Source organism: Lycium barbarum, chromosome 2, assembly GCF_019175385.1.
Source record: "Lycium barbarum isolate Lr01 chromosome 2, ASM1917538v2, whole genome shotgun sequence".
Lineage (NCBI taxonomy): Eukaryota > Viridiplantae > Streptophyta > Magnoliopsida > Solanales > Solanaceae > Lycium > Lycium barbarum.
This window is the reverse complement of record NC_083338.1, coordinates 47,254,451-47,279,652: the sequence shown is the minus strand read 5'-3', so window position 1 is coordinate 47,279,652 and position 25,202 is coordinate 47,254,451. Positions and strand designations below refer to the sequence as shown.

The window sequence follows — 25,202 nt, the reverse complement described above, 5'->3', positions numbered from 1 at the left end:
ACTATCGTTTCTAACACAAAAATCACTGAACTTTGAGTATACTAACACAAAAGTCACTAAATCACTTTTCGGTGTCACTAAACCACATCATAGTGAAAAACTCATTTTTTTTTAAATCTCATAAATAAAAGGATTAATTAAAAAGTTTCAACCCGACCCAAAAAATTTACTCCCTCTGTCCCATTTTATGTGCACCTTTTCGAGATTCAAACAAGTGTTTCTTTGACCGTAATTTTCGTATATATCTTTTAAATATTTTGTATTGTCTATTATCGTGACTTATAGTATTTTTACATAGTTTTAAAATATGTAAATTTTATTTTAAAAAACTTAAAGACTACATGCCCAAATTCACAGTCAAAATTTGACTATCAAAATTCGAACTGTGTGGCATAATTGGAGAACCGTGTCACATAAATTGAAACAGAATAATTGTAACACCTCGCACATTCAAACTAAGTCATGTTTATGATTCTGGACTCAGAAAACCGGACGGGGAGTGTTAGAATTAAATTTCTTTCAGTTCAGTGAATTCTCAATTTTACACCCAGTTGTACCTGTCATACAAATGCCCGTACATTTTCCCCTTGGAAATCCAACTTTCTATGTAAGAAGTACAGTGAGACATAAGGATTGTATAAAATTATATTGCCTGTATTACCAACAGTACAAATAAATACGGATCGTACTTTTGGTCCATATCGAGGCATTGAAAAATCTCAGCTTCTGGAATTTGAAAGTCGAAGTACGGTCAGTTTTACGGACCATACATTTATGTACGAGCCATATATTGTGCCCATACAATTACCGATGCAGTGAACAGTATAAATATGCGTTTTTAGTCTTTTATTCTATTTTTCATCTTTTCAAGCCCTAGCACAAAGTTTTCTCCTCCCATCACTCTCATATACCAAGGTAAGTCTATTCTAAGCATTCCAAGTGAATTCTAACCTATATCCATGAATGCCAAGTAGAAAGTCATTGTTCCTAACCTAGGGTTTTCAATAAAACTCATTTCAAGGATTCAAGAGTGAAGCTTTGCGATTCCTCTTCAGTTTCAAACCTTTTTTACAAGTTGTGGAGCGATTAAGGTATGTAGGATTTCTATCCATGTGTGGGAACATCATTGTTCTTCTCCACGCCATGTTCATCCATGAAAACACGAAGTTCCATAAACCTGGGGTTTCCATTTCAATTCATGAGAACTCTAAGTTACATGTACCATGCTATACCATGTTTGTATTATTAGTTCGTTATTGTATTCCTGATATTTAATTTTTGGTTATCGGGATCAGTCCATAATTCATGAACACTCATGCTTTGCATTCCATGGGTTCTTAAATGCAAGATATGAATTATTATGTTTAATTCCATTAAAACTCACATGCTTCCATGACCTCATACAAGGTATACTATATACCTAAATTCATGTTATTTTACACTTACGAATCATGCTTACAACCATGTTTATGTAATTCATGGGCTTCTAAGCCAATTGTATACATGTTCATGTTTTAGGAGTTGCATAGATTACCGCGAGGGTTTAATACCTGAAACTACGTATGCCAACGCAGGATAAGGTTTGCTCCTCCCAGTTAGGATGATTCCTTTATGTTTACCTATTGTGGGTTATTTTATGGATCCATTCATGTCATGTTCATGTCTTGTACCCCAACAAGGCATGAGATGGCTTAGCTGATCGGGTAGAGATCGAATGTCACGTGCTCACGTGGTGGTTACATGTCGGTTATACTAATGCTGTCCTACTTAAAATATTTTACTCATGTTACATATACATATTCATGTCTGATGATGCTCATGTTCACGTTTAGCTTACAGTTTCAGTTCTTATAATTTCATGTGACATGTTTCTTTCATTCAGTTGCTTTACATACTAGTACAATTCAAATGTATTGTGTCCCCTTTTATTGACTGGTGTAACGACCCGTTTGGTTGTTATAGTCTTTTCGGCACTTCCGCCCCTTTCTAAGCTTGGTTAGCTCATTTTTGACCCGAGGAAACCGTTGACACGCTTCCCGAGGCGTCTAGATTTGATTCGGGTGACTTTTTGGAAAATTTGGGCTTTAAACGAAAAAGAATTGACTCAAAGTTGACTTTTCGGTAAACGAAACTTTTTGGGGAATCTGTTGATTACGAGAGGTCCGGATGGTCGTTTAGAACTTGTGTGTATATCTGGTTGGGTTCCTAATGCACCCGGATGCATTTTGGGACTTAGGTTGGGAAGTTGAAAATGAGGTATTGGGGGTTGACTCGGTCAACAAGACCTCCGTTGGAAATTTCGAGGCCACGATTGCGTTCGTAGTGTGTTTGTAATGGTTCGCATTTTCGCGGGCGAGGTTTGCGCTCGGAAAAGCTATTTCGAAATTGTTGGTGCTCTTTCGGACTTTGTTTTAAAAGAGTGGCCACTTTTTAGGAAATTAGGAAAAGCAGTTTTGAAGGGTTTATTCATACACCGTGAAAAAAACCTTCTTAATCTAAAGTTCTAGGTAAGGGTTCTGGTGATCCCCTAGGGAAGGTGTTAGACACCCTAGTATTAAGGATCCGTATTATACGGTTGACCTTCGAATTCCAATGTGTGAGTATTTGCATGAACTGTTTACTTAGTGTTTATTTCTCGCAAAAAACTGTCGTGTTGCATATCATCATTTGGAAAAAATTGAATATATCCCCTTTAATTTACATATAGGGTATTTAAGTTCGGATTTATGATATTCCAGGTATAATTAGTTCCTTTTAGGATAGTAGTTTTCTAAAAGAATGGAAAGTTTATTTATCTTATTGATTTCAGTTCTGTTCATGCTTCACTCACACATGGACCGGGTTAATCCGCTTAATACGTTTTTAGAATACCCTTACCTAAATTTTGGTAAGTTAGACGTAAATTGGACTGTTTTGACCCTTTTAAGAAAGAACTCTTTATATTAGTTGGCGCAGTTAGTTTACACGGAAAATGAATTATTTGTGGCCGAAAAGAAACTCTTATATATTTTCCTTTAACAAAATACACTCGCTATATATGTATTCTTATAAAAGCTCCCAATTTAGTCTCAAAAGATAAATTTGTCTTTAAAACCCCGTTTCGTTTTTTGGCCTTAGGACATTTTGCTGAAATTCTTTAAAGAAGACATTAGCCCTGGAAAATCTTTGACCATGGGTTTGCTTGCTTAAAAATTAAATGGATCTTGACCCAAAGATATGTTTTTATTCTCAGTTAAAGAAACTACCCTCGTGGGCCTTGGCCCAAATATTCCTCGTTTGGTCACTTACATTATGGGTCATAGCCTTCTTTTATTATCCTCTGATTTTATGTAGAAAAGCATTAAACGAAATTTCCTAGCCTAGGTGGTGACTTTGTACAAAATCCTTATTTTGGACCAAATTGGAATGTGTCTCTGCCCAAACTATTCATCCAAAATACTCAGTTTCAAGGAAAAGACTCAGGTGGGTTTTTGGTCCCAAAACGTTGTGTTTTTTTTATAACTCATGACCAGAAAAGAAACGTATTTTGATAGTTTTGAAAAAATGAAAGGAAATTTTTGTATAATCTACCTAATTTTATACCAGACGTTTATACCATCATTATCAAGACATACCTTTTTTGGTTCCTTGTTTATTAAGATAAAAAAAGAGTTGTTTTGTTTCTTCCTTTTTATCTCCAAAAATCAGTATGCATTTTCAAAAAAATTTAGAAAGGGTTTTTAGGTGCTAAAGTCAATCTAAACGGCATATGCACTGTTTGCCTAAGATGTCTAATTCATAATAAAGGTTCCAATAATATTTGTGTGTTTTACAAGTTAATGAGTACAATACAAATAAGCCAAAAATGGAAAATATAACGGAGTAAAGTGAATTGGGGTGTACCAAACCCCAACCATTTTCACCCATGGTTGGTCCTTCATATAATTTTTACCTATGATTGGTGTTATACCCTATTTTAACCTAAGTCAAAATAGTTTATAACATTTCGGTAATTCCGGGGTTATTTAAAGTTAAGAGTCGCCACCTAATTATTTACGGTGAATTAGGACACCTAAAGTTTATTAAAATAATTATCTAGAGTTGATTTTATTAAAGTCTACGAAACCAAGTGATTCTAGGTGCGGATTCAACTAACCTAGAGGGAAGGTATTAGGCATCCTCTAAATTCCATTAATAATGGTTAACCGACCGAATTAAAATTTAATTAGGCTAAGAATGTAGATGTAATATTTTATAATATTTAAGAAAAATATCTTTTAAGTATTGCTAAAGTTATAGATAAATATATAAGAATGCTATTTAAAATAGGACTTGTAGAAAATAATGATTTACATAAAAAGGGCTTAGTTATAAATGAACTAAAAGAAGCGGGATATATAACATTTTATATATATTTGGAGAAAATAGATTACACTGCCTAACAAATTAGAACAGTCGTTTTGTAAGATTAATTTTAGTAAACGTTTAAAAGGTTTTATAGAAAGAATATTAGGTCGATACAAACTCTGTAAGGGTTGTTTTAATATATGTTTCAAATGTTGGGCGGAAGCTAAAGAGGGTTGAATGAAGATAGCTAATGGCTTGCTCAATTCCCTTTATATTCTAAATGTTCTATTCTAAATAAACGCCTACGGTCTATTATTAACTATAGTGGACCTCAAGTAAAATTTGGCTATAACTATATAGTGCCTCACGTTAATCAATCAATGACATAAAAAATGGAAATAAAGAGGTTAGTCATATAAGCAAGCTTAATCACACCATCAGATAAATACAATGGCAACATGGAATGACGAGAGCCATTTCGGGATTCACGAAGTAGTGGCAACATTCTGCATTTTTCCGCTTAAGCAAAGTAAAAGCGAAGACGGTGAATGATATGCGGGCTTCCGTAAGTGGTGTCGTTGAGTCTCAAATGAGACTCTTCGGCTCCGGTGTACATGCGAAACAAATAAAAAAAAAAGAAGGAAAAGGATTAGAACGAGAAGCAGATTTGGATATGGAAAATAAATAGACGAGATGGAATCATTAAAATGTAACCCGCAAAATGTCTAACAAGATTCAAAGAGAAACAGGAAATAGAGGGAAAAAAAAAAAGAAAAAAGAAATTTTGGGCTTCAATGAATATTTTTTGGGGGCAGTGACTGCTCAAGCAATAAGATCACAAGAAGTTAAATTTGGACACGGTTAGAAGGCAAACTTTTTGAATTATATCTCTTGATAACACCAACAGCGCACGGCTGATACAATTTGCCAATTTCTCGGGATCTGGTGCATATTGTACATCAACTTACCAGACTCAAAAGGAAATGCTGCACTTAGATGTTTATACCCGTTTGAAAAAAAAAAAGAATTCAATATACCTAGACCCTATAATTCCTATGCGTTAAACTGGTTCAATTAAAATAAGATCTAGATGAATATATAGCTGATCCAGCTCCCTCTTTATCAGACTGTTTCAACATACCAAAACTTGGAGAAACTTCCCAGTTATACTTTGGTTCTTAAATTAACAAGATGACTCTGAAAATTCACAAGTTGCACTTCTAATGATAAACATAAGCATACAATCAATAGTGATTTCTACTTTCTTCTACAAACTGTTATGTAATATTTCCCTGCTTTCCTTTTAATAGCACATGAGCAGTTGAGTGGAAGAAGAGACTAAATGGAACTCGTCATATCTTGGACAAAGAACTTAGCACATAAAAAAATCGATAGAGGAAGAAAGGAGCAAACTTTAATGCCATCCTTTTTACTTAAGAAGGCGGATGAATCATGAAATCAATCCTTCACTCAAACTCAAACCAAACAGTGTCAAAACCAACACACGAGTATTTAGACAAATGAAATAAAGGTAAGGATATGTTTCGGTTTTTCAGATGAAGGGGAAGCAAAGTGTATGTCGAACATATTCGTTTTATAATGCTATATGTAAACTATTTCAAATGCTTAGTAATCGGAATAAATCATGTTTCAAACTTCAAAATCTCATCCATAACAACAAAGGCTGTCTATTTATTCCCCCTTTCAATTTTATAGAACTTATCCATAGTCTGATCCGACAAGATGAAGGGGTTGCTATTACCAGACAGTTTAAACAAGTTTAAAATTCACCCATAACTTAACTTAGTTTCACCTTTAGTTGTTCAAAGGCATACCCAAATTAAATCATATAAAAGGACCTTAGGGAGTTTTAGCTCAAATCTAGAGACATGTAGGGACAGTTTTAACTCATCACTAAACTGCCTGAGCACATTTAACAAAATGGACAACACTGATCACACACAGTATTCTGATTTCAAGTTCATTAAAATCTGTGGCCTTTCAAACAGGAAAATCTAACTTAGACAGGGCTGCATTCAATATATGCATACTTAACTGAGGCGACAACATCGCTAACATACCACAGGTCATCTATCCAGATCCAAACTCATGAAACATTATTAACTAAATATGATCTTCAAAAACAGGACATATATTAATCGCAAGCAAGTTTGATGCCTAATCTAAATCAACTAACAATCAAACGACATGATTAACACACTAAGCAGGCATGAAATTCACTGAACAAGATTAAACTATAATTGACTAACTTCAAAAAACTGGCTCATATGAACATCAAATAGAGATTTTAAGCCCTATTTTCAAGTGAAACACTGAATATACTAAATGAGCAACAACCATTATCAAAAAGATAAATGTAACTTCTTATTTTACGACATCGGTCATAACTTCCTATTTTGCGACATCGGACATACAAGCTTTATCGCAGCACCAACTTGAAACTAAAACACTTTAAACGTGCAAACAGGGAATCCAAACACACGTCATAAATCAAAACGAACCAAAAAATGGAAGGAAGGGATTGCACTGACCTTTGTCGTGTGCAGTGAACAGGGGTATGAGTCTTGAATCTACGTTCGAACACGACGAACTCAAATTTGACAAACCTTTCGAATCGAAAGTCTCGATATCGACAGAAACAGTATACTCTCGTTTAAAAAAAAGGGGAAATTATGTTTGTGTCCAGAATTTCAAAATGTAAGTAGGGTTCAGACCAGATTTTGAAAAAAAGGAACTCAAGGTTCTTGTGACAGAAAAATACTCGCGTTTTCCAATCCATTTTTTTTTTTGAATTGAACCAGATACTTAAAAAACAGAGAGTAGGGATTCGTCCTCTTTTTTTTTTTTTTGGCTGAGAGTATAAGAGAGTATTTATAGGCGATGTTTAGGGTTTTAGATTTTCAGGCGGGATTTTTGAACTTGAATTTCGAAAACGAGTCAAAAACGAGCCGTTGAATTTGAATAAAGCTGTTCGTTTTTTGATCTTTTGCAGTGAACTTCTGAAAGTTTTATGTTAAAGCAAAAGATTTCGTGAAAATGGAAAGGGCACGGTCTGAATTCGGTTAAAGGGGATTAGGCTTTTTCTAGAAGTGGAGAGGGAGAGAGATGAAGAAGACGACAGATTTCAATAAAATCTTGCCCAAAATGGCCGAGCATGGTCTGAAATGGCAAAAGGGATTAGGGTTTTGGCTAGAAATGGGGAGGAAGAGAGGAAGATGACGAAGAGAGAGAGATGAGAGAGAGAGTGCGGCTAGGTTTTCCTTTTGTTTAGCTGATGATGAACAATTGAAGGGAAATGGGTTGGGCCGGTCGGGTCGGGTCGTTTTAGGTAATGGACTGGGTTGGTCTGAAATGGGAGTTAATTGGGCTGGACTGGGTGAAAAGGAAAATGGGTTGGATCGGGTAGAATTTAAAAAAATGGGCTGGTCCGAATTGGACTTGTAAAAATGGCTTCAAATGACTGAAATTGTTGGGTATTTTCTTCTCCTAATTAATTTATTTGGACATCTTCATCTAAATAATTTGGACTAGGATTAGCCACTTTCAGATATATATAATATAACCTCTTATTAAAATAAATAACCGTGCAATAAATATTGAAAATATTAATACAGTGCTTTCTTAAGTAAATTTGAAATAACTCGTCCAAATTATTAACGATCAAGAAGCACAGATAAAATTAATTGAAGAAAAAGTGGGACAAAATTGCGTGTCAACAATTGGGCCTTCAATATATTAGCTTCCCTTTCTTCCTTTTTTTTGGACTCGAATAGGGTGGATGGACTTCGGCCCAAGTGGCCATGCAATAGAAAGGGAAAAAACAAAAGACCCCGGTTAGTTTATATTTACTGTTCCTATCATACATATGATATATGCACATATTATACGTAACACACTACAGTTTATAAATCCATTCTATACATAAATATACACACATATAAGAAACATAGCCTATTTATTCATAAGCTCATGTGAGGGGCATATGTATGTTCCATGTCCTCAAACTCAAAATTCCAAACTAGGTGGTGGAAGGCCAAGTCCCAAGTCATCACCCCTTTTATTCCTGATGCCGCACAAGTTCCAAGAGGTTTCATGAACCTCCGACGTGGCTGGTCACTAGGAAATGGTTCAAACTAGATCCCTTTTTTACATAAACTACCTTTCAACCAACAACCATGAAAGACACCGATCCACATACACCCACACATGGCTTAGAACAAATAGGATAGGCCCAATACACATGTGTATGGAACAACCATCAGCCAACAAGAACATATGAAACAAGTAGAGGAGAGATAAAATTACTTGAGTATGAAAATAAAAGTGATCTGTATGGGCATAGTACAGCCTAGACTGAACTTAAACCAAATAATCACAACAGTGATAGTCATGTGAAAATAATGTCATTCTGGACAATATTGAATCAGGCAGATGTGATAAAGTATAGAGACACATAAGGATAAGGAAGAACTATCTTCTAGGTATAGTAAAATCACAACAGGTTTAGTATACATGAAGTATATGTAAAATTATCTAAGCATAACCCTCAAATGAGCCTAGACAGTTTATGGAAAATTCAAGTGAAGACTCTTGCCATTTTTAGGATATTATGTTCCAAAGTCTAAGTGATTCTTCTAGAGAAGACAAAGGATAAACAGGAGGATCCAAACCATAATCTCCATAGATATAGCATAACAGAACCAGGCAGGTGCAAATCAGGAAGTCTCTTTAAAATGGAACAACCCTTTATTGATATGATGCTATATTATTTCTCACAAAACCCAATTCAAGACACAAGCAGTAATGAAAACCAAGATAGGATCATTCGTAGAAAAAACTGCCAAGAGACCTTCAAGTCATCAGGTTCCCATATAGGATATACAAGTCTCAGGTACAACAGTTACATCTTTATACATAACTTAAGCAAGTAGGAAGGTCAAAGTCTCAAAAATGCATAGAAATTCCACATTTTTCTAAGTTCAGAGTTTAGAATTTTCCTAACTTTTACTCTTGATTCTATCTCATTTACAGAAAGGTCTAAATTAATTTTTTAAAGGGATGCACCTAATTTAGTTATGGTCTTATTCTTAATCTTCATCTTTTTCAAAATTGGACAAGTATCACATATTTCTAACTAACCTTTAATGTTGCTCAGAAGGAAAACTAATTCTTCAACATAACCAGATTAGGCTCAGCTTCATCTATTACTGGGGCCCTTAGATTAATGGATTCACAACACAGTTCAAGGGAGAAGATGGAAAGGGAGCATGACTTATTGTTCAAAGTGTCATAAAGAAAAGGGTCAGATATAACACCCCCCCCCCCCCCCCCCAAAAAAAAAAAATCAGCCTTCATTGCTATCTTGACTAAACACAGAACCACTGACCTCCTTATTTTCAAAAGAGGCACTATTAGGACTTAGGATGCAAGGGAGAACAAATCACCTTTTAAAAAATACAGGTTGAAACCACATCAATGCACATAGAATCTACATAGGGTCGAAATCATGATCCTAACTTAACCAATTGTTAAAGGTTTTGTCATATATCATCATGTTATCTTCACAAAATAAAAGACTCTTCTACTTTATTTGCCAAAATAATCAGTATACCTCTTTTGAAAACAGCTTTTCCCTTGTCCAGTTTTATTACAATTTCCAAATCATCATCCGTCATCCAACTGATCCAACCATTTCCTTAAGATACATCAGGACAAATGCAACAAGACCAGGCCAATCAGTCCTAGTGAACAACTAACTTGTTTACAAGAAATTTCATCTTTTATGATTCCATAACCTTAACAAAAAGACAAGAAATCACCAAAATGCAGAGGTAGGAGGTCATACCGCCATAGGCTTGAGAGGGATGCCATGACAATTTTTTATTTGGGAGAAAAGATCCTATGGGTCAAGCAATGCTTGACCCTTTCTCAATCCTCTCCTAAGATGTCTTTAAAAGACCTTCCCTACCTAGCCAAGTGGTTTTCAACCTCAACCCCTACACATATAATCTTTATTACCCTTTTTCACATACCAAATTAGACTAGACATTTTGCAGATTAAAGACAAATTTTTCTTTTCTTAAGTTCTCAAATACTGTTTTCTTTCTCTTCTGTCCTTCCATACTCTTCTTTTACTTAGACTAGCATCATAAAGTTTTTCTTTCTATCTGTGTCCATCTTTAAGCCTAGGCAGCTTGAAAACAAGAGGTTATTATTATTACATCAATTACTTATACACACAGGAGAACAAAGAAAGCGTTCATGTCTCAAGGTAAAACCTTAATCTCCAAACTGTTCAGGACTTGGACAAATCAAAACCAAGTTGTTTCCTTTCATTCTTCTTTTAACACTTGAAATTATAAAATTGGAACACTTATGATCACTTACCAAATTAAGGCCCATACATGGATGAAAAGCAACACATGTGCAAGAGTATGCCATATCAGTCTATTTTTTATAATAAATTTACTTCATCTTTTAAATAAAATAACTAATAGGGCAGGACCAACAAGAAGAAATCACAAATCAGAGAACAAACCTCTCTTAGACACCATTCCATTCTATTTTTCTTACTTTTTCTTTTTAGTTCCAACATGATCATGACTAAGCTATAGGTTGACAGTCAACCTATTAACCAGCTGTCAACTAGATTGACTGTAATTAGTCTTAAATGAGGACTTGATCCTATAGTTCCTACAATTATTCACCTTTATCCATTTTTTACTTTTCCCTTTTTGTCAAACTCTGCACATTTAGGGATAGACTATTCCTAAGTGAAGGACTTGTGACACACCAACAGGACAAGTTATGAACACCACGTGTATAGGCTACAAATTCAGTTAGGAAAGCCAGCCTTGAGCAAACCAAGAAGGGAAACAAAATTGACACTCAAGTGCCATAATCATAATAGTTCTAAGATTTGCTATGAGTCATGGACAATTAGCATACACTTGTCATAAATCGTAGGTGATTATACATAATCTAGCCTACATTAGATGATGACACAACCATAAATACAGCCATGAACAACCTATCAAACTGTAAGCTTAAGGCATGAACCTGATACTCCTTTTGTTTTTAGTGTTGATTGACAAACAAAACAGACCATTGACTTATCTTGTTTTACTCTATTCTAGCTGAGCAAGATCATTTAAGAGGAAAGGAAAGAGAAAATAAGATAACCTACCATTATATGTTCAAAGATTCAGCAAACAGATTCATATTCTGTCTAAGTGTTCATTTATTTACTTATTTTTTAAAAGAAAGAGAACATATCAGGGATTGTTTCCAAACCAACTAGCCAAATTCAAACAAACATAGTTAAGACCTTTGACAAAAAGGACTTCACTTCATAATAGGGGCAGTTCATGTCTAGTCAACCAAGTATGAGACTCAACTGTAATCTCAAGCACACAATATCAGCAAATCATCCACATTCATCTCTACTAACACGTAGACTGTCTCATCTCCCTCCCTTTTTTTAATTAAGTTGAACTTCTGTTGACTCTACTTAGGATCATGATCAATAAACTAGCAAAACAATCAAGAAAAGACAAGGGAAAGGGAAATGGACTTTCAAAGGCACTTCACACACACATCTTTATCATTGAACCTTGAAGCCCCATGAACAAACCAAGCCAATAAGTGATTCAAGCAGCCTCTTTCCTAAATGGACTTCACAATATCATTTACACTAATCCTTACTGTGTTTGTATTAAATGAAGCACACATTAAGCATAGAACCAAACAAGGCATACTTAACAAATAAACACCATCAAACATATAAATATAACTAATCTTACAAACATACTTAAACTAGGCAGAATACTAAATAACAAAGTGAAATAAATTAAATTAAGGTTTACCTTTTAAGTGCGCAGCCAAGAAAAGAACGGATTTGGGAGCCTCTGTGCTTCCAAATCTCAGCAACCCAGCCACACCCACACGAAAAAAGAAATGAAGTAAGGACCAAATATTTTGACTAAAAGCCCCAACTATTCAGTCTGGGTTTTAAAAATAATATATATTTTTATTAAGAAGTTTTTTCAAAAAATCTGAGTTTTTCAACTTCTTTTTACTCTCAAATTCCTCTATATTTTGCTATCATTTTTTTCACCTTCCAAAACCTCTTCCACTTCTTAAGGTTGAGATCCTATTTATAGAACCCCCAAGGCTGTGCAAAATACTGAAACCACAATGTGGTACAAATCCTATTTTTCAAGTGAAAATGAATTCAACATCTAAGATTTAAAGTAAAACAACATCTACGACCAGATTCGTTCCTTTCAAAGTCGATCTGAGTCAACCCACGAAGACCAATAGAAAATAGCACAAAATCATAAAGCAATATAACATTAATTGACAGAAAAATCGTAATTTTGACTTAAAAATGCAACGAAAGAATAAAAGGAGGGATTTTAGTACCGTTTGGGACAAGTTTGAATGGAAAGGAGACCAAACATTAATTATTTTCATGATTCGGGCTGTACTACATCTGTGAGGACCGTGCATGCTCGGAATATTATCCATCTGCGTGATGAGAGAGGGAGAGAGCTCAGAGGTGGCGCCTCTAGGGTATACCCGAATAGGAAAGAGAGAGAGAGGACAGTGAAAAAGAAAAAGAGAGGGGGAGGGGGGGGGGGGGGGGTTTCCTTTGTTTGCAAAAGGCGGAAATGAAATTAAGGGTTGGAGGGGGGGGGGGGGGGGGGGTATACATGATTGTTTAATTAAAAGGGATTGGGGCGGGTCGCAGCCTAGCTTGGGCTTGACTCGGTCGAAATCCGAATTTAAATTAAAAGGGGCCTTAACTTTCATGTATACACCAAGTGTATACATACATATTTCATATATATGTGTATACTTTGGTGTATATATTGGGTATATTTAATACCTGAAAAAAAAATTAGAAATTTAATTAGAAATTAAAATTGGAGGAAATTTTAATTACGGGAAAAATTAGCCGTAATTATTTTATTAAAAGATTTTAAAAGGTTGGTTAAGTTGTTAATGGGCCTAAAATGACATTAATTAATTAACTTAGCATAATTATTTTATCATGTCCTTTTAAATCAAATTTTGCAAATTAAATTAAGCCTATTATTTTAAATCTAAATGTTAACAGGCAGATTTTTGCAAAACAACTCTAATTTCATTAAATTATCGACTGGCTAAATTAATTATGGCCAAGGCAAGAGTATATCTATATAAAAAGCTCAATTTTGCAATAATTATCCCTCAATTACTTAATTAGCCTAATTAAGACATTTAAGGACAATTATGCTAATTTTATAAAAATCAGAGGCTAAAAAGACTAAATAGTTAATTACCTAAGTTATTTAATTATTCAAATTTTCAAAGGTAAATAATAAAAAGGAAAGAAGTATTTGCAAAATGATTTTAAACAGTTAAATAAGAACGCTTCCTCTTTTTTTTTTAATTAAATTTAACGGAAATATCATGAAAATGTTCAATAACCTCTAAATAAAATTTATGATGCATGAAAATCCTTATTTGTTTTTGTTAATTTAAGGGAAAGAAATAAAAAATCACTAAAGGCTTTTAAAAATGCTCAGCTCATTTATTTATTATCCGAGGATTCTGAGTGATTGAAATAAATTACGAGAGGTCAAAAATTTGGTGTCAACAGTGTTTTTATATGAGTCTGTGTGTGTGGTTTGTGAGCTGATGGCCTCGGGAGTTGGTCGGGATTTCGGTTGGAACTTGGAAAAACATTTGGGATTCTGGTACCAGGTGTCCGCTAGAGCGGCACTAGTGCCGTCCCAGCGGCACAGCCATTGCGATGGGATGGCCGCTGGGGCAGCGAGGCCTGTTTTGCTCAGACCGTCCCGACGATCTGAAAGGACACCGTGGTGGTGGCGGCATAGCGGTCCCGATGCTGCCGTAGCGGTATCGGGCTTGTTATTTCATTAAGTGTCTATTAAAAAGCCCTTAGTCTATCATTTATCGCCATTATGAAATTTGAGCTCTTGGAAACTATGCTAGAGGATTCTTTGTGGTAAGTCCTGCTAATCTCCTTACTAATCATCTTAGAATTCCTCTTTCCTTATTAGTTCCTTAGTAATGGAAGATAAAAAGTTGATTTAATGGATATTTTTCTTAGGCTTTTAAATGATGAAATTGATTGGGTTTATGCTAGATTATGATGTATCTAAGGTTATTAATCATATATCTTCCATTATTAGTGTTGAATCCTGAATCTAAGAGCTAGGGTTCATACCCAAAATTGGGGGTCTTTCTTGAATTTCGAAATTGGGTGAATCTTTGAGTTAATTTAGCAATTAGTTGATGGGTTTTGATCACCTAGTGTTTAATTTGATATTTTACCCCCGAGTTTCCCGTTTGTCCTTGTGGGGCCCGTTTCTTTAAATTCTAGGGTTGGTTTTGACCTAATTTGAATGATAGCAATATAGGTATCAATCTTCATGATTTATAATCTAGATTTTGAATATGACTAGACTTATTTGATCTTGAGGCTCAGCGGAAGGGCAAGGCTAAAGAGTGATTGTTGATGTATTGCTATTCAGCCATCCAAGTAGGTTATGGCTTACCCTTGGTAAGACTTCGTGTAGCGAAGCATATATTTAGATGATATTGTCGGAGACAACATATAAACCTTCGAGTATGATGTTGGGTTGGATATTGCCTTTGGTTGGGCCCTGTTGTGTGATTGGGGCTAGCCACCCCGTTGTGTTGTGACTTTATTGTTCTATTGTGTTGGATCGATGCCACGTGTTGTTAGTAGATATTGGGAACTGTTGTTACATCTTGATTGTGACATTGCCGTATCTTACTGGTTGATGTGCACACGAGGATGGAGTTCTATATGACTTGTGTAGTCTTTCATGATATTTTTGGCGTACCCATGTTTAGTGTTGTAATATTGATTCGATTATTGATGTTGACACATACATTGCACGTATTCTCATCCTTCATGATATACTGTTGATATATTGTTGATACTTGATAAAACACTGTAATGAGCTTGGCTCGGTTTTGGATGAGAGTGATGTGAGAGTCTGATATCCGATGTTTGTCCTGGAATAGTGGATTAAGTGAGTGCATGGGCTCTGCGAGTCCCCCAGTATGGTGCTGGTGAAAACCCTCTGTGGGTAAAGATCCGGAGTCTCGTCTGTCTGTTGGGCAAAGATCCAGGACGAGTAGCACTTATACTTCACAAGTCACCTTGGGTTGTGCTACCGAGACGTGGAGGTATTTCGTCTGGAGTACATGTGTACATAGCATTACATCGCATTGCATTTGCATTCATACATTATTGCATTGCATTGCATCATGGCTTATGTTGAGATGATTTGGTGCTTTATTTGTGATGTTGGTTTCGGATTGGACATATTGAGACTTGGCACATTTGGGTTTAGATGCTCTACTTAGGCCTCATTTGTTTTCATTAAGATTAAGACGTCTGAATCTGAATGCACATCTGAATGATTAAGATGTTGTCTCTAGGTCTGAACACTGAATGATTAAGACTGTTTGTTTTCTTAATACCTGAACGTGCATAATGTATTTATTTAAACATAATGAATATAAAATTAAAATTAAAAAGTAACTAAATAGTAGAAAATAAATAAAATTTAATAAAATAAAGTATTATTTGATAAAAAAAATGAAACATTTATGTTCACTAGTAATGGTGGAGATGTTTTGTAGTCGTGGTGGGTGGTGAGTGGGGATGAAGGGGTAAGTGGGTGGTTGGGGTAAGGGGTGAGAGGTAGGGTGGGTAGGAAGTGAGGGTGAGAGGTGGGGGTAGTGGGGAGTGGGGGTGGGTGGGGGATGGTTGGGGTGAGGGGTAGTGGGGTGGGGTTGGTGGGGAGTGGGGGTGGAGTAGGTGGTGGGTTGGGGTTGGTGATGAGAGGTGGGAATAGTGGGGAGTGGGGGTGGGTGGTGCGGGCTTGGATTGGGGTTGGTGGTAGGGTGGGGGTGGTGGGGAGTGGGGGGTTAGAGTGGAAGGTGGGTGGGTGGTGGGGTGGGGTTGAGGTGGAAAGTGGGTGGGGGTAGGGTTAAGGTGAAGGGTTGGGGTTGGGGTTGGAGCCGGTAATAAAAAAGTTTCATACAAAAATAACTCTTAATGATATTAAGACTTGGTTCAAGATCTTAATGATTAAGACCTATTCAGACCCAATAAGTGCTTAGATCTTAATGCAAACAAATGCACTTAATGGCTTAAGGTCTGAATCATTTAGATTCAGATCTCCAATAAGTGCAAACAAATGAGGCCTTAGGCGATGACGTGTACTTAGTTTCGATTATGTTAGACTTATACTTGTTGATTTATCTGCCTATCTTGCTTTATTGTCAGGATTATGTTGGCTATACTTAGTCGGCCTATGATACCTACCAGTACTGTGGTTTTGCACTAACCTGCACTTGCTGCATTCTTTTTCGAGTGCAGAGTTCCAGGTTGGGTCTTCTTCCGTCTCCCGTGGCCAGGGGCGAATTTGTGTATAATTTTTGGGTCACATGAACACATGGTCACTCGACTAATCTCGATATATTATGTGTATAATTCTTAAAATATATCTAATATTAATTAAGTGAACGCATGGTCGTAATAGGCTGAGTGGAGCACTAGTCAAAGGTTATCTTTGTATTCTCAAAGTCATGGGTTCAATCCCTTTTAATTTTTGCTATTTTTTCCTAAAGCTACCTTTTTACCTTCCTTTTTATACGATTACTCAAGTAAAAAAGTGTTTTTACTTCATATCACATCATATACCTTTCTTTCCTTTATTTCTAATTATACCAACTCCAAAAAAAAAAAAAAAAACTCCTCGGTTGCACTGTAACAATGAACTCATGAGTCATGACTATCAAGAAACTTAGAAACCCATCGTTGATAGCTAAGCTGCAGGCTGCAAGCTAGCAATGAACCCACCAAAATCCATCAAGTAAAATTAAAGACCCAAGTTTCAAAAGGCAAAATCTATTCTGCATTCCCATATTTATTCTCTATTTTAATATTATTCTCCAATCCCAAAACAAAATATCTCAGGGCAACAAGGTGTTCGGTAAGTCTTGAATTCGAATTTCGAACACCCTTTTGGTCTTTTTATTGATTTTTGAATTTGGGTTTTTGAATTTTATTGTTTTTTTTTTTTTGAGTTTTTGAATTTTGGGGTTTATGGGTTTTGACTTTTGAAAGCTTATTTTCTTTGTTCTTTTGAATTTTGGGGTTGGTGGGTTTTTAAGGAATTTGACAAATTTTCATTTTTAGGTTGGAGTCATCATTTTGTTTCGAAGGAGAAGTACCATTTGCACTGCGGCCATAAAGTTTTGGACCTCTTGGATCGTATTTGCACTAAATTTCGAGCTCGATAGACGTTAATGAACACTTCTCTATAATTTTGAACGCGAAAGGGGTGTGATTCCTCTAATTTATTATAAATGTGAAAGGTTGTGATTCCCTTATATTTGAATGCGAAAGGGGTGTGATTCCTCTATTTTATTATAAATTTGGAAGGGTGTGATTCCCTTATTTTTGACTGCGAATGGGGTGTGATTCCTCTATTTTATTACAAATTTTGGAAGGGTGCGATATCCTTATATTTTAATGTGAAAGGGGTGTAATTCCCATATTTTTTATGAATTTGCAAGAGATAAATTTGTGACTAAGTTGAATAGTTATTTAAATTTTTAGGAATCAAAATGGATAATACGTGACTAAGTTGTACATTGGACAATCAAGTTCTAGTAGCCGTCCATCCGTTAGTTCGCATATAGCTCCAGAAATTCAAAGAGAGACAATTTCACCCTCTCCTTCAAATGTAATCAATTATCTTTTGCTCAGGAAGTCGATGTCCCCATAAAAATTTGTATCTTATCTTAAAGCAATGGTAAACCCATTTTCATGAAATCCTGGATTCGCCTCTGCCCGTGGCTGATAGTCTCTATCAGGACCACTTCGAGTTTACAGGGTAAGCACGAGACGTTCGCTGCCTTGAATACTCCTCTTATTACGTCTTACTTTTCTATTCTGAGGCATAGACAGATTTGATGCATTATTATTTTCCAGACTTGTATATTTTCACTTAGATGCTCTTGTATGGCTTAAACCAGGCCCTGGGTGTATTTTTTATTTCCGCACTTTATTCTATATTGTTATCGTAAGATTTAAGTGATTATTTTCTTCTCACTTTCTTTCATTCTTTCGTGCTATTTTATTCTAATTGGTATTTGGAAAAAATCGAATTGGTATCTGACTCATATCTCTTCTCTCACATATGGTGAGGACTCGAGCTACTATATCCCAAGGTCAGGTGCCAAAGCCCGCAGCTACGGCTGGTACCCGAGGGGGAGCGACAGCCCGAGGACGCAGCAGAGCTAGAGGCCGCGGGGCTGCCTCAACCAGGGGTAGGGCTCCTGCTGTAGGATAGCGGCGCGAGAGATCTCCGTCTCCAGAGCCTGAGTATCAGCAGGATCGAGACTAAGCCGTAGAGGATGGTGTGGCCCCAGCACGGACATAGCCTGATGTTACTTCTGATCAGGCCATGCAAGATACTATGGCCAGGGTCTTACTTCATCTAGATGCCCAGCAGGCTGCCGCTGGTGTCACTACTCCTGGCAGAGGTTGACAGACCATAGTTGTGGTGAAGACCCCTGAGCAGCGACCTACTTGGGTAGCATACCCCGCTGCAGCTATGGCTCCCCGTATTGATATGGTACCCGCTCCTGATGATGATCTTAGGCCCATGGAGGGCGCTATTATGACCGTGTCTGATCAGGATCTTGTCGGAAGGTTCAGGAAGTTAGAGCCGCCAAGGTTTTTGGGTACTTCTTCTGAGGACGCATATGAATTCATCCTGGATATGCATGAGTTACTACATAAGATGGGGATCGTGGAGACCCATGGAGTTAACTATGTGTACTACCAGTTTCGCGGCGACGCGAAGACTTGGTAGAGGTATTTTGTGGCTTGCAGACCTGAGGGTTCCCCTCCCCTGAATTGGACTCAGTTCTACTGGGCCTTCTTTGAGCAGTATGTGCCCCGGTCTTTAAGAGAGGCGCGTAGGGAAGAGTTTCTACATTTACAGCAGAGGGGTATGACTGTGGAGGCCTATGTGACGCGTTATCTGTATCTGGCCCGTTATTCCACCCCCTTGATCCCTACTGAGCCTAACCGGATTAGGCGTTTTGTTAGTGGGTTGTCGGTCCTCTCCATATTTCTTGCCTTCAGATGGAGGCCGTGGGGGATTCCTTCCAATCCATCGTCGTGCATGTTTCTTTGGTTGAGGCCGCTAAGGCCCATGCATTTGGAGGTGGTGGTAACAAGAGACCCCGTCAGACTGGGAGTTATGGTGGTTCTAGTTCGAGGGGCGCTAGTTAGTCTTCTAGGCCATATCAGCCATATTCCGATCGTCCTGTGCACTCACCTTTGCAGGCTACCTCCACTGAGCCACCCAGACAGAGAGATCCTGAGAGTTCGTTTTCTCAACCAGTAGAAAGGGTTATTTCATGCGGGTCCTCAGTTTTAGTTTATCAGCCTTCGTCCCCTCTGATCTGCTTTTCATGTGGAGAGGTTGGACATATTACTAGGAGGTGTTCCCGACACTGACGGGATTATCAGCCACAGAGGACTCTGACATCGTCTGGCCGTCGAGGTGGTGCTTCTTAGAGGGGCGACGCTCAATCAGGCTGCGGTGGTTCTCAGGGATCCAGAAGTAGATCCCAAGCAGCTAGAAGTGGGTCCCAGAGTGTGAGAGGGGAATCTTAGACTGCACGAGGTGAGGCCCATTGTTACTTATTTTCGGGTAGGCCCGAGGCAGAGGCCTTAGATGCTATTTTTGCGAGTACTGTTTCTGTCTGTCATAGAGCAGCATCTGTGTTATTTGATCCTGGATCCACTTATTCGTAAGTGTCTACATATCATTTCGTTAGTTGGGATTTGCCTTGTGATAGCATAGATATACTTGTTCATGTGTCTACTCTGGTTGGAGATTATGTGATTGTTGATCGAGTTTACCGGTCTTGTTTAGTTACTTTTATGGGGTATGACACTTGGGTAGATTTGATGATTCTTGATATGGTGGACTTTGATATTATATTGGGGATGTCCTGGCTTTCTCCTTATCACGCGACATTGGACTATCACGCCAAGACAGTAACCTTAGCCATGCCGGGCATTCCTTGGCTTGAGTGGAGAGGTACTCCTAGTCCTGCTCCGAAGAAGATCATTTCCTTCCTTCAGGCGAAGAAGTTAGTCAATAAGGGGTGTTTAGCCTGTTTGGCTCATGTGTGAGACACAACTGTTGCATTTCCACCCTTGAGTCTATTCCTATTGTGAGCAAATTCGCGGAGGTATTCCCGTTTGATCTGCTGGGTATGCCACCCGATCGTGACATTAATTTCTATATTGACTTGGATCCGGGCATTCGTCCTATTTCTATTTCGCCATATCGGATGGCACCTGCCGATTTGAGAGAGCTTAAGGAGCAGTTACAGGATTTATTGAGCAAGGGGTTCATTAGACTGAGTGTCTCCCCTTAGGGTGCTCCTGTGTTATTTGTGAAGAAGAAAGATGGGACCATGAGGATGTGCATTGATTATCGCCAGCTGAACAAGATTACCATTTGGAACAAGTGTCCTATGCCTCGTATTGATGATCTATTTGAAAAGCTTCAGGGTGCTTCAGTATTTTTGAAGATTGACCTGCGTTCAGGCTACCACCAGTTGAGGATCAGGGCTGAGGATATTTCGAAGACAACCTTTTGGACGAGATATGGCCACTATGAGTTTCTAGTGATGTCTTTTGGGCTTACCAATGCCCCGACTGCATTTATGACTTTGACGAATGGCATCTTTAGGCCATTTCTTGATTGCTTTGTGATTGTGTTTATTGATGATATCTTGGTGTATTCCTAGAGTACAGAGGAGCATGAGGGCCATCTTCGTACTGTTTTTGGGTTGTTGAAGAAGCATAGCTTGTTTGCTAAGTTTTCTAAGTGTGAGTTCTGGTTGGAGTCTGTGGAATTCTTGGGCCACGTTCTATCTAAGGATGGGATTATGGTTGACCCACAGAATATTGAGGCTGTGAGGGGTTGGGCGAGGCCCATTACTGTTACTGAGGTTCGAAGTTTTGTGGGTTTAGCCAGCTATTACCTGCGTTTTGTGAAGGGTTTTGCTGCTATTGCTTCATCCTTGACCAGATTGACTCAGAAAGATGTTCCCTTCCAGTGGTCCGATGATTGTGAGGAGAGGTTTCTAAAGCTCAAGCTTCTTTTGACTTCAGCCTTGATCTGGAGGGTAAGGATTTTGCGATCTATTGTGATGCCTCCCGTATGGGTTTGCATGCTGTATTGATGCAGAAGGGTAGAGTGATAGCTTATGCTTCGTGTCAGTTGAAGATTCATAAGAAGAATTACCCTACCTATGATTTGGAGTTGTCGGCCGTGGTCTTCAGCTTGAAGATTTGGAGGCATTATTTGTACGGTGTCCACTGTGAGGTTTTCACCGATTACCGTAATCTTCAGCATGTGTTCACCCAGAAGGATCTTAATTCCAGGAAGCGCCGATGGATGGAGCTCCTGAAGGACTATGACATCTCTATTCGTTACCACCCCGGGAAAGCCAATGTTGTGGTTGATGCCTTGAGTCGCAAGAGTGAGTATAGGGAGTTTAGCTCGTTTGATTATTTTCGAACGCCCGTTGGCCATGGAGGTTTAGACTCTGGCTAACAGTTTCATTCGCTTTGATATTTCAGCCCCATGCAGGATTTTGGCTTGTGTAGAGGCTAGGTCATCTTTATTGGATCGGATTAGGACTCATCAGTTTGAGGATGCTCAACAAGATTCGAGATAGAGTTTTGAGGGGTAAGGCCAAGGAGGTCGTGATTGATTCTGAGGGCATTTTGAGGATTAAGGGACGCGTGTGCGTTCCTTGTGTTGGTGATCTGATTCAGTTGATCTTGGCTGAGGCTCATAGCTCTCGATATTCCATTCATCCGGAGGCGACTAAGATGTATCGTGATTTGAGGTAGCACTATTGGTGGCATCGGATGAAGAGGGACATAGTTGATTTCGTGGCTAAGTGTGGGAATTGTCAGCAGATAAAGTATGAGCACCAACGACTCGGCGGTGTACTTTAGAGGATTACCATTCCCGAGTGGAAGTGGGAGAGAATTGCTATGGATTTTGTTGTGGGTCATCCGAAGACCCTAGACAAGATTGATTCTATTTGAGTGATAGTTGAACGATTGACTAAGTCCGCTCACTTTGTTCCGGTTCAGGTTTCTTATACTGCGGAGAAGTTAGCCAAGTTGTACATTCGGGATATTATGAGGTTACATGGGGTCCCTATTTCTGTCGTATCTGATCGGGGTACTATCTTCATTTCCCGATTCTGGAGGGCTTTTCATGAGGAGTTAGGTACCCGATTGGATCTCAGTACAACCTATCATCCCCAGACCGATGGTCAGTCTGAGCGGACCATTCAGGTGCTCGAGGACATGTTGAGGGCGTGTGTTATTGATTTTGGTGGTCATTGGGATCAACACTTACCATTGGCAGATTTTGCGTACAACAACAGTTATCTTTCGAGTATTGGCATTGAACCTTTTGAGGCTTTATATGATAGAAGGTATAAATCTCAGTTGGATGGTTTGATAGGTTCGAGGTTCGACCTTGGGGTACGAATCTGTTGTGAGAGTCCTTTGATAGGGTGAGAGTTATTCAGGCCAAGCTTTTGGCAGCTCAGAGTCGACAGAAGATGTATGCGGACCGGAAGGTCCGAGATTTAGATTTTGCTGTTGGTGACCAGGTTCTATTGAAGGTTTTACCCATGAAGGGTGTGATGAGGTTGGGGAAGAGGGGCAAGTTGATCCCCAGGTATATTGGCCCATTTGAGATTGTTGACCGTATGGGCGATGTTGCTTATGAGTTACCCTTGCCGCTAGGCTTGGCGGGAGTTATCCGATTTTTCTTGTTTCTATCCTGAAGAAGTACCATGCCTACGGTACTTACATTGTTCGTTAGGATTAGATATTACTTGATGAGAATTTGACCTATGAGGAGGAGCCTATTACGATCTTGGATAGGCAGGTTCGAAAGTTGAGGTCGAAGGAGATTGCTTCTGTGAAGGTACAATGGAATTACCGTCCTGTTGAGGAGGCTACTTGGGAGACCGAGTCCGACATACGTAGTCGATATCCCCATGTGTTCACTGATTCAGGTATTTTCTCGCTCCTTTCTCTTCTTCGCTCGAGGACGAGCGATGGTTCAATTGATATCTGATGTAATGACTCGTTTGGTCGTTATAGTCTTTTCGGCACTTCTGCCCCTTTCCGAGCTTGGTTAGCTTATTTTTGACCCGAGGGGACCGTTGACACGCTTCCCGAGGTGTCTTGATTTAATTCTAGCGACTTTTTGGGAAATTTGGGCTTTCAGCGAAAAAGAGTTGACTCAAAGTCGACTTTAGGGTAAACGGACCTTTTTCGGAAAACCATCAACTCCGAGAGGTCCGGATTGTCGTTTAGTACTTGTGTGTATATCTGATTCGGTTCCCCATGCACCCGGATGCATTTTGGGACTTGGGTTGGAGAGTTGAAAATGAGGTATCGGGGGTTGACTGGATCAACGAGACCTCCATTGGAAATTTTGAGGCCATGGGTGCGTTCGCAGCGTATTTTTATGTGGGTCTGTGTATGTAGTTTGTGAGCAGGTGGCCTCAGGAGTTGGTTGGGATTTCGGTTGGAACTTGGAAAAACATTTGGGATTCTAGTACCTAGTGTCCGCCAGAGCGGCACCAATGTCGTCCCAGCGGGCACCGCTCTAGCCGTGGGATGGCCCCTGGGGCGGACAGGCCTGTTTTGCCCAGACCGTCCCGAAAGTTTGAGAGGACGCCGAGACGGTGGCGCCGTGGCGGCCCCAATGCCGCCGTAGCGGTATCTGGCCTGTTATTTCATTAAGTGTGTATTAAAAAGCCCTTAGTCTATCATTTATCACCATTACGAAATTTGAGATCTTGGGAACTGTGCTAGAGGATTCTTGGTGGTAAGTCCTGCTAATCTCCTTACTAATTCATTACTCCTAATCATCTTAGAATTCCCCTTTCCTTATTAGTTCCTTAGTAATGGAAGATAAAAAATGGATTTAATGGATATTTTACTTAGGCTTTTAAATGATGAAATGGATTGGGTTTATGGTAGATTATGATGTATTTAGGGTTATTAATCATATATCTTCTATTATTTGTGTTGAATCCTTGAATATAAGAGTTAGGGTTTATACTCAAAATTGTGGGTTTTGCTTGAATTTCGAAATTGGGTGAATCTTTGAGTTAATTTAGTAATTAGTTGATGGGTTTTGATCACCTAGTGTTTAATTTGATATTTTACCCCCGAGTTTCCTGTTTGTCCTTATGGGGCCCGTTTTCCTAAATTCTAGGGTTGGCTTTGATCTAATTTGAATGATAGCAATATAGGTATCAATCTTCATGATTTCTAATCTAGATTTCGAATATGTCTAGACTTCTTTGATCTTGAGGCTCAGTGGAAGGGTAAGGCTAAAGAGTGATTGTTGGTGTATTGCTGTTCGGTCGTTCAGGTAGGTTATGGCTTACCCTTAGTGAAACTTCGTGTAGCGAAGCATATATTTAGATGATATTGTCGGAGACAACATGTAAATCTTCGAGTATGAAGTTGGGTTGGATATTTCCTTAGGTTGGGCCCTGTTGTGTGATTGGGGCTAGCCACCCCGTTGTATTGTGACTTGATTGTTCTATTGTGTTGGCATGATGCCACGTGTTGTTAGTAGATATTGGGAACTGTTGTTCCATCTTGATTGTGACATTGTAGTATCTTACTGGTTGATGTTGATATGAGGATA

The 25,202-nt window shown here is 38.4% G+C and overlaps 1 long non-coding RNA gene across 1 annotated transcript; it reads right to left on the bottom strand.

Annotated features, from left to right (window-relative positions):
• Positions 1 to 4,662: 4,662 nt before the first annotated feature.
• LOC132626462 (uncharacterized) lies at positions 4,663 to 12,947 on the bottom strand. Its single transcript, XR_009577323.1, has 2 exons — positions 12,213 to 12,947; positions 4,663 to 10,042 (listed from the first exon to the last, which is right to left on the bottom strand). It is a non-coding gene; the product is annotated as an uncharacterized LOC132626462 (long non-coding RNA).
• Positions 12,948 to 25,202: the final 12,255 nt, after the last annotated feature.